This window comes from Hevea brasiliensis, unplaced genomic scaffold, assembly GCF_030052815.1.
Source record: "Hevea brasiliensis isolate MT/VB/25A 57/8 unplaced genomic scaffold, ASM3005281v1 Scaf62, whole genome shotgun sequence".
Lineage (NCBI taxonomy): Eukaryota > Viridiplantae > Streptophyta > Magnoliopsida > Malpighiales > Euphorbiaceae > Hevea > Hevea brasiliensis.
In genome coordinates this window covers 56157-67760 of record NW_026615162.1, presented here as the reverse complement: position 1 = coordinate 67760, position 11604 = coordinate 56157, and the positions used below count along the sequence as shown (strand labels likewise).

Sequence of the window (11604 nt, the reverse complement as noted above, 5' to 3'; positions counted from 1 at the left end):
TTTTTTAGTAACAATTTAAAGTTAATATACAAAAGTAAAATATGAGGCAAAAATTCAAGAACAGACTATAAAAAATATCCCATAAAAGGGTGATAAATTTTATAGTTATTTTATTTTTATAAAAAATTATTTTGAAATTATGAAACTTTTGTGTATAATTTTTATATTTATTTTCTATAAAAATATTTATTCACAAAATACATATTAAATTAGCAAAAAATAATAATAATAATAATAATAATAATAATAATAATACCCTATTTATACATTTTGAAATCACTTTAAGAAATAAGACAACTAAATTCATTTACCATTTGCAAATAAAAGAACCTTATTATTTATAAATGACCTGAATTTTAAATAAATTTTCATTCTATAATTTTTTTTTTACATTTAGCTTGAAAATATTCTTTAGATTAATGACAATTTAATTTACTATTAAATTTTATTTTAGAGGCATAATTTCAGTTTATGATATTTAAGTGGTATAGTTTTAATTTTATTTTTAATTTTGAAAATTTATACTCTCGATTTATACTCTCATTTAGTTGAGCAACTTTTAAAAATTTGGTCTTTGGTATTTTATAATTTAGTTAAAAAGATATAATAAAAATTACAGTTTAGTCTTTCTATTTTTATAAGAAATAAGTTAGTCTCTGACGTATATTTCTAACTTCATGTTAACAAAATAATTCCGATTAAAATTCACTGTAATCAACCATAATTGAAACAATGACTAAATTATTACAAATATTAAAAGTACAAAGATTAAATTATTATAAAAAATTTTCTTACCTTCTTTGAATGAAATTATAAAGTATTTGTGAGGCATATAATCGTCAAGGAACTTACATGATTGTTCCTTCTTTACATAAAGAAGCTAAAATGTGATGTGTACATAAAACAGGCATACAACAATGGACAAAATCACTGCAAGCTCAGACCTCAGATTCTGAAGCACTTGGCACTTTGAAATAAATTGCATGCCAAGGTTAACCCATTTATACATTCCTCTTGCTAAGCAATGTTAGAGCATTGATTTGATTGGTAGTTTCAATTCTAATGCTTTTCTTGTATCCACCAGGGAAAGCAAATTTGCCAATTTTAAAGCCTCGTGTATGTTATGTTCTTCTACAAGTTAATTCCTGCTTCTTCCAGTGCAGCTGCCATTGAAGCCGACGCCTCTTCAAGGGTCGGCTTCTTTTCAACTGTGTTGAAGGCCTCGAGAATATCTCCTCCTTCCCATTCATCATAGTCTTCCATCCCAATACCGCATTCCAGCCCGGCATTTACCTGCTTAAAAATGAAATGTTATTCATACTAAAATACAATAGCAATGTTATTCATGATAAATAGAGTTCAACCTTCCACTCCATTTCATGGAATTGCCGAGAGAGTCAGAAATGTATTTAGAATAAATAAAAGGTTCATGCATCCCACTGAAAAGTGTCCAATAATGTAATCATCACCTTTCATAAGGGGAAAAAGAAACAGAAAAACAATTATAGATATCCGATGATCAACGGTATGAACCTCTGTGAAGTCTTTAGTCCTAAGCAGTTATTACATTTTTGGGCCAGTAATTCCTTTCACACGCCTGAACGCATAAGATGTGATTTGAGATCAAATCCGAAATGCAGGTCCAGAAAAGCATGACATAGAAACCATGACTAACTAAATGCACAGCTTACAAATATTGATAAACACATTAACACCAAAAATTTGAACCACTGTCAGAAAACAGAACTATACTGGTTCAAATTCATACCTCTTTCACAATTTCCTTAACTCGTCTCAGGGAATCCAGTACACCAACCTGGACCATCTTTTTATTTCGAATCAGCTTTATGCCACAGCCTTTCACTAATTTCCCATCCATTACCATGCATCCAGCAACACGACCACTGCCACTGCTAAATACAGCCCGGACTTCTGCTGAACCAATTGTTTTTTGTTCCTATCAATAGACATGCAACTCTCAAGCGCAAATCTTTAATAATAAAAAATTCAGAGGTCAAAGAAACAGCACATGCTCCCTAGTCAATAAGGTTCATGGTTTAAATCCATATTTAACTACAATGATAATCACTATGAATAACTCATGGGAGGAGTTCGATGCGAATAAATAGGGGCAAACAATATCTCTTTGTTGGTAGCAATGAATGGCTTATTGCATCATGGGTTTTGAAGAGATCAGAAGCATGCAACCTTCCTTGAATTGAAAGGAGGCTGTTTCTAACTTTCTATGATTTGAACCTGTGATCTGCCAAGATAGAATGATGTAATCTTACCGTTGCACCAAGGAACACATTCACTTCCATACAAAAACTAAAAGAGGTGGAAAAATCAAAGAGAGAGATCAACATATGAGAATTGGATGCATATGCTTCATGGACACTTCATTTTCAATGGAAGACATTTGTGAGAAATGTTGTAAAGCAGTAACAGAGTAAAATTAGCATGCTAATAAGGCGGCATGCTAAACAAGCGTGTCAAAACAAGGAAGGAAAAGAAAAAGAAAATATCAATAAACAGAGTCACTACTAAGTCAGTAAATAAGTCCTCAGTCTTCACACATGGAACGTAATAGAAACACTTATTTAGATTGTTCCTGTATTATGTTCAAAGGAGCTAAGAAACATTGACAAAAATGGTATTTACGATGCAAGAAAAGTCAGTCTACACCATATTTGACAGCTTCCCTTCTCCCATAACTCGCAATCCAAAACACCTCAAACGGAACACACCACAACTTTGGAAAACTTTTGATGCAGCAAAAGTTAAAAAGTTATTATCCAAACTATGCACCCAGTTCCATGTAATAGAACAAGATATTCATTAGATCTGCTATAAACATTACCAAAGGCTGCCCAAGAATATTAAAAAGAAAAATGAGGATGTAGAAAATAATGCTTTTGAATTAACCTCAACAGGCTCCAGAAGTCCTTCCATTGCATTTCGTACATCTTCAATGAGATCATAGATAACTCTATATAGCGAATCTCAACACCTTTGTTTTCTGCATAGCTCTTGACAGAACCTGGTGCCTTGACATTAAATCCTAAAATTATAGCCTCACTAGCAATGGCAAGATCAACATCACTGGTGCTTACATCTCCTGTTGCTTGCAAGAGGAACTTCAAGGTGACATTATCTTGGGGGAGCACCTGTAAGGCTTGTCTGACAGCTTCAATAGATCCTAGTTATAATCAGGAAATTTTAGTTTCTTTGCAGATAGTATACCTTGCTTATGATCTGATTTAATATATTTTGCTAATAACTCAGTGCAACAAAACATAAGTTCACAGGCATTAGCATGCATATGTGTGCAAATGTAGTTATCATCACTGTGAAGCAACAAAGGTCCCAACTAGTTTGGGATTCAGGCTTAGTTGGTGTTATTGTGAAGCAACAAATGCAGTGCTGAAAATTTCATTCCCCTTCAAAAGATTTTGGATCAAATTTGCTGAAATTTAATCCAAAATCCAAAGATCAATATATGTTTGTTATAGACAATTCAAAACTCCGCTAAGTGAAGTAGTTTACATAAATTTATAAAACTTAATTCGTTAACTATATTTAAAGAATTTTGTCTTATTAGTTGTTTTGTGAATGTATTATGAATGCAAATGTTTAATTTTGCATGCATTCATATTTGGTGAATCTCCAAACTTGTCAGTTAATAGATAATTTTAAATTTCACCCGAGTGGAGCGGCATTTGTATAGATCTGTCCAAAAATCTTTTCATCATATGAACATAAGATTCTACAATCAGGATTTGATAACGATCCCATGCAGAGACAAACTAAAAGCTAGCATATTGCATAAAAGCCAAGCCATGTTTAGCTGAACAAGAAAATGACACAAGGACTCCTTTTTTTCAGTGTTATAAGCTGTAACAAATATACATACCTGAACATCAACTTTCATTATGATATTTAACTGATGTAAGTCTAGTCCAGAAAGCTTTCCAGATGAAACAGCCCATGCTAAGGAAGAAAGTGTAACCTTTCCATCCCCAGCCTTAGCCGATATACGGTCATTTCGCAATAATTCTGCACGTGCTTCAGCCTTTTCACGTGCAATATCAAGGGAGGCAACAACCTCAAATTCATCACCAGCAATTGGTACATTACTCGATCCAATAACCTACAGTTGAGAGTAAAAGATTTTTTTTAAGGTAAGTTTGGAAGAGCCATACAAGTCAACCAATTTGAAAACCAAGGAAACAACTTCAATAGAAGGCATCATTTTACCCATTTCCTCGATTTTTAATTTTAAAATATTTTGTATGATACTGAACAGAGAACCATTTTAGTAGATTTATTAACTGAGTATAATAAATCATATTATCAAGAGATAAAAATAATACAAAAGAAATTTGAAAAAACCACAGCAACATTAAAGTGATAAAATTTAGTGATTCAGTTGACTATCAAGCACAAAGGAATAACAAGAAAAACAAAAACAACAAAGATGATTGGAATGGAGCATGAACCCTCTGGAATCTTAAATCTGTTAAAACTTTCCAAACTAGGGGGTCTTTTTTGAAAATAAAAGTGCATAACTACACTTCTGATTATTTCAATTTAATATTGTCAGCATTGCAATGTTCTGATTTACCACAGATCATCAAATCATACTGAAGAGGTTCTCCTACAAACATGCTACCCTTCAAATGCGAGTAAAGATGATAAAAATTAATAAACAAACCTGCACAGGAATAGATGGTCCGGCTTCATCAACTGGATTTCCAGTATCATCAAATAAAGCTCGCACCTGACAACATAAATTCTCCAAGAATGGTTAACATTTCAAAATTAAGCATTTAGATTGTGTAAAGCTGTAAAGAAAGTGTCAGGCGTTTCAAATTCCAACTAACCAACCTTGCCAAAGGCTTCTCCACAAACCACTACATCGCCACTTTTAAGTGTGCCATTCTGCACAATAAATGTAGCTACTGGTCCTTTAGATTTATGAAGACCTGCCTCTATAACTGTACCCTTTGCATTTCTATGAGGATTAGCCTTCAACTCCTGTAACTGAAACAATCAGGCATAGGCCAGAACACAAAGATGGTGAGTAACTAATAAGCAAGACAGACTAAATTCCCTTAAACTACACTAAAGCATTTCTAGGACATACCACTCCACAAAGATCATGAAATAACAAAATAAGAAGACCCCAAGATGAGACCTCAAAACGATGACAATCCAATGGCAAGTTCACTGCTATATTAGCCATAGCATCAGCACAAGAACTACTCTCCCTTCATCTATGTGCCTATTTTTAAACACACTGTACATCCTTTTAATTCTTGGGAATCTCTAAGAAGCATTCACTCAGAATCCTACTGCATCTATAAGCATTGTTGTAAACGAACCAAACTGTTCGCAAACTGCTCAAAGCTCGGCTTGATAAAAGTTCAGCTTGGTTCGGCTCGTTTAGAAAATGAGTCAAGCTCGAACTCAATTTTTAGACTCGTTTAATAAACAAATCGGGCTTGAGCTTAGTAGTATTCAGCTTGTTAAGACTTGCGAACCGGCTCATTTACAAGCTCATGAGTGAACTCGTAAAATAAGCTTGTAAACAGACTCATTTATAAAAATATTTATATTAATTATTGTATTTCATTATATTATAAATATTTATTATTTTATTTAGCAATGTTCTAAAAATAATATATTGTTTAAAATTATGATATAATCAATATATAAAATGTATTTATTAAATATAGTTATTTGTAATTTAAATTTACATTTTATCTGAGAGCTAATCAAAATTACGTAATTTGAACTTCATATCTATAAACCTAAAACTCACTTTGTAAATGAGTCGAGCCACTTGATGCTCAATTCAATAAAAAGCTCGGTTTGAATTGGCTCGTTTACAGCTCATTTTCTAAACAAGCCAAACTTGACCATATAGATATTTGGCTCGAGTGTGACACAAGTTGAGCTCGAGTTCGAAAAAATTTTGACGAACCAAGCCTGAACTCTTTAAAGCTCGACTTGGTTCGGTCCGTTTATGCCCCTATCTAGGAAATTTGTTGCTCCAAGTACATATCTCTGTGCACACGTATATTTCTGAATGTCCTTTTGCTGCTCTATTCATTAAATCAGATAGTTAATTCAAAAAACAGTACAAGCCCACATGGAAAATTTCAAGAGACAATTATAAGATATCATACTTAGACAAAAGGTTATTCTTTCCATTACAACTACAGCCAGAAACTAGTAGTAAAAATTCCTATCTATAATGTCTTGCTTACGGGCCAGTATGGACGCAAGAGAGATAAGTCTCACAAATATCAAAAATATATTAGGTCCAAGAATCCATATTTCACAACAAAACAGCTAGCAGACTTGAATTATTTGTTGCATATTGCAAGAAAAACACCAACATCAACTAGCCAGCAGCCAATTAAATTTAACTGACCTCAGCGACTAGCATAACAGTTTCTAATAAATCATCTATGTTATCTCCCCTGAGAGCACTGATCTGTTAAGAGGAGATAGCAGAATATAAGATTCATCCAAAAAAGTATAAAGCACAAAAGATAAATGCAATAAAGATAAACAAGTTAGAAAAAACACCTGGACCATTGGGATGTTACCACCCCAGTCTTCTGGCATGAGACCAACTGAAGAAAGATCTTGCATGACTCTTTCTGGATTAGCTCCATCTTTATCTATCTGGTGGGGAAGAAATCATTTCCATGGAGAGTTAGCAAGTCCTCATGCCAGTACCAGTTAAACCATATGCATTTTCAAGTGCAAAAAAGTAGTTGGCATACCTTATTTATAGCGATTACAATAGGAACTCCAGCTGCTTTGGCATGAGCTATGGCCTCATTTGTCTGTGGCGAATCCCATCATCGGCAGCCACCACAATAATTGCAATATCAGTCACCTTTGCTCCACGAGCTCTCATTGCTCCAAATGCCTACAGGAGCAGATGATAAAGATATCATCTAAAGGCAAGGAAGTACAGACTCATTACAGCAGAGTTGATTATATAAAACACATAAGAAGTTATCAATTGCTTAAACAATGATAATGCACACTAGATATAAGTTATCAAGTCTTTTTACCCATTTTGCAAGGAAAATAAGATTTGCAGCTTACCTCATGGCCAGGAGTATCAAGAAAAACACAAGGTTGTAACTTCCCATCAACAGGTATCAGAACTGTATATGCTCCAATTCCTTGTGTAATCCCACCAGCTTCTGAAGAAGCAACCTGTAAATACCTAGCTGTCAGGATTCAGTTGAATTATCTATATGTCATGCTAGAACTGACCACATATAGCTTCAAAAATCAATTAACCCAATATCAAGCTCAAGAATGATGGATGTTTTACTGGACTTCATTCTATATTACGCCATAAAATTTTATCACAAAAGGGAGAATAGCCTAGAAAAGTTAGAAGTTCAAATTTATTCACGGGCAATTGGGCATCAAGGGGAAAACAATTCAAAAATTAGTATCAAGATTATGAAGTTTCCACATACCCTGCTTTTACGAATGTAATCCAATAGAGTCGTCTGCCATGCAAATAAACACACAACAGGTATAAGCAAATTCTTCAAAAATATAAATTTTTTTCCTTGCATATTCAAATTAAAACCAAGGATGAAGAGGGAGGAAAAAGAAGAAGAAGATAGAGAATGCTTATAGACCTTGCCATGATCCACATGCCCCATTATAGTAAGGACAGGAGGCCTCTCTTCCAGTTTGTCCAGATCATCTTCATCAAGAATTTCCTTTTTTCTTGCCATTTCTTCATATCCAACAGGATCAGCATCTATGACCTCCACATCATACTCCTTGCATACCATCTTTACCATATCCTTGCCCAGAGTTTGCACCCCATCAGGTCTAATCCCCATTGAGTACAGATACCCAAGAATTTCACCTTCACTGATGGCCAAGTTGTAGGCTAATTCCTCAATCAACATACCTTTTTCCCCAACTTCTAAAATTTCTACTTTGACTGGAGCTGCCTCTTTGGCAGCCTGGAGTCTAGCAGCCTTTCGGCTAGCTTTACTCCATTTCCTCCCTTTCCTTGCAGTAGCTGCACCTGGAATAGGGACATTGAGCTCCGATGTCTCCTCATCAGGAATCTCAACATCATCATCAACAATTCGTCTCCTTGGCCCTCCAGGTGAAACACTTTTCTTTCTGTCTTTGAACTTTCCAGGGGCAGGGCCCTTTGCTGGTTTTGTGGGGGCTAAAACTGCCTGAGCAATTAGAGGATCAACAACTGATTTTTTGCGGGCAAATTTGTCAACTAAAATTGGCTGCCGTCCATTACTTTTTGTGGCACCCAAATCAGATTCATCACCAACTAGTGGATTTCGAGCTGCCCCCATATCCTTCAAGATAACAGGTTTTTTCATAATAGAAGGAGGAGCTACAGAAGGCTTAGCCTGTAACTTAGGTTGAGGTCTCAGGGGTAGCTGCACAGGCCTTGAAGGAACGCTACGTTGAGATTCTAGCTTTGTCCCTTCCCCTGTTATAGGTCCTTCTTTCACAGCCTTATTATTAGTCTTAGGAACTTCCATGACAACTTTTTGCACATTTGCCACAGTGTCCCCTTTCCTCCACACACTCTTCAAAGTTTTAGTTTTGCGAAAAGCCGCTGAATTCCCAGATTTAGCAACTCTCGAGTTAGCACCCACGTTAGATGGTGAGATTTTATTTACATTTCCATTATCTTTCCTAGCAGTGCTAGGAGTTTCAAGCTTTTCAGCCTTTTCCAACACCTCCCCAATAGACTCAATCACCTCATATCTTTCTCGTTCATCATCAGAATCCTCGAAGGGTCCAACTCAACGGAGCTCATACCTAAAGGATTCACCTTTAAAGTCTAGAGAAGATTTCAATACAGGCTTTGAAGCAGGCTTAATTAAGATTTCGCTATCCGCATCACCATTACTGCTTGCTCTAAATGAATTATTAGAATCAAAAGACACCACATTTCCTTGCTCAGTAATGAAATCTGTGGTAGTGACTGAATATTTACAGACACAATGCCATCTCTTGGCACTCCGTTCAGAAAAAGAAACTCTCCTAACAAGTGAAGAAGAAGAAGAAGAAGAAGAAGAAGAAGAAGATTCCGATGAACTAGTGGTGGCTGCCGCCACATTAACGCTTCCTAAGCTAATCAAGGAAGCCAGAGACGGCATGCTTCCTACAAGAACCACCATGGAACCCATCAAAATAGAGCTCTAAAGAGAATTTAATTTTACCTCCACAACTTCATCTGCCCAATAATTGTGAGAATTCGACAAATCAATCGAAACAAATAGTAATGTTAATAGCACTTAACTCTCTTCTCATGCAAATTTGGGGAATTCTGAGAGAGAGAGAGAGAGAGAGACTTTGCGACTGGAAAGAAGGGGAAGATATATTTGGTGGTGACGGACAAAGCCAAAAACGGGCATTTGTGTGGCAGCTTTCTGCCCATTAAATTTTTCCAACTGATAAGGCTTCAAAGATTTTCATGGATTTTTATACATTTATTATTCTAATTTTTGCCTTGCATTAATTTTTTTTTTCACTTTTTAATAAAAAAAAAAACTTAAATGAGTTTAATCAACAGTTTGTCATTTAAAAAGTTTACCTTTTGACAATTAAAATTTTCAAATTTTAGATAATGTCATGTAAAAGATATAACTAATTTAGAATATTTATATTAAATAAAAATGGATGAAAATAAGTGTTTGCTGAGAGTCCAGTATAAGAATTAATACAAAAATCACGTTTTTACCGCTAAATTATATCCATTACAGTGAAATTATTATATATAAATGAATATTTTATCCATTAAGACAATTTGACAATTGTTTCTGGATAAGTAACCTAAAGTCCCCTAATGAGATTAATGATATACTTTCATCATAAATTCAGAAAGCTTTCTCTCACCTAAATTTTTATTTACTATTTTATTAAAAAAAAAATATTTATTAAAATATAAATCAAAAAATAAATATTCAAATATTTAAAAATTTTAGTTAAATTATTATTTAATAATAAATTTAATAATGTCCAGTTAATTTTTACGTCCACATATCATTGTTTTAATAACAATGTTGTACTGTCATTTTTTCCACGCGCGCGCCTTACCTATAACTTTACGTGGGAAACTTTAGGCTTCGATTGGAAAATTTTGGTGGGAAACATGCCCAGTTTACCAATTATTAATATTGTTTGAATGCTATAAAATAATAGATTAACTTTTGACTTACTTAATATTTAACCCTCTAATTTTTTGGATCAGATTAATAAAGTTTAATAAATAGTGTAATATTATACTTTATTTCAAATTTTTAATTAAAATCCTATTATAGACATTATATTTTATTTGAATTATTAAAAAAATTAAAAAAAAAACTGAAAAATTCAACAATGTAATTTTATTAATCGAGTAGTTATTTTTAAGTAATAACTTTAATTCTAATTTCATTTCACATTTTGATTCTAATTTAACTTTAAATTTAATTTTTAAATTTAGGTAATTATAATTTTTAATTGGATTTTAATTTTAATTCCAATTTCCTTTCAACTTTAATTTAATTTTATCGAAATTTCAAAATTTAATATTGACCATCGTATTTAGAGTTAGTTAAAGTAATAAAAATATAATTAGATATTTTTAATCTTGACCCTTTATTTTGTGAGAATAAATTTAGACTCTAGATCGGTAATAAATAAAAAAGTCACTAATTAATCTTAGCTCTTAAATATTTTGAGGTTTAATTTTCACCATATTAGATGAAGAATAATAAAAGTAAAAAGAGATCAAAATTAGTACAATAATCTCTACCCTTATTCTTTAGTAAGGTTAAATTTCCTTTTATCTAGTTTTCACCATTAAATTTAATAAATTAATTATTCTCCTTTGCTCTTTAGAAAAAAAAAAATCTAAAATCTTAAAAAATACCTCTCCTTTCACCAAAAATGACACTACCCCTAAACCCAAAACGCAGACAGCCTAGCCCAGCTGCTTTCAATCTCACCTTCAATAATTTCCACAAAATGCCCATGCTACTCCCCTGAAACAGACCACCATTTTCCCTCAGAAACTCCTTCGATTTCACTTCTATTTCAACCCTCACATGCCCGTTTAACAGTATTTTCAAATCCCTCTTGCAGACCATGAGCAGAGCATTACATCAATTGAAATAGAGCCCTCTGTCCTCTTCGACCAATAGCCTTTTCACGCTTCAATGCCAGCATTCACGATTCCTTTCAACGCCTACTTGGTTCCATCTTATCTTGCTAGTCATAGCCCCTTCATCATTCTCTTCTTTTTCGATTTCCACCCATTTTATCTACTATACTCCCAACTGTTCCCTTCTACTCGGTCATGCAGCACCACACTTAGCTATTGAAGGATGCAGACCCACAAAGACACACACCATGCACACAACACATGTTTGACACACTGACCCATTTCTTCAGAGAACCAGAAGATCCCTTCGTTCACCTTAACGCCATTCTCATCCTACATAGAATGCCACGCTAGAGTCTCTCTCCAGTTCAGACCCGTCCTCAATCGGTGGCCTCTGCTGTATCCTAGCAACACTAGCAAACTGC

The 11604-nt window shown here is 33.9% G+C and overlaps 1 pseudogene; it reads right to left on the bottom strand.

Moving 5' to 3' along the window:
* Positions 1-773: 773 nt before the first annotated feature.
* Positions 774-9438, bottom strand: LOC110649789 (translation initiation factor IF-2, chloroplastic-like; annotated as a pseudogene).
* Between the last annotated feature and the right edge of the window lie 2166 nt (positions 9439-11604).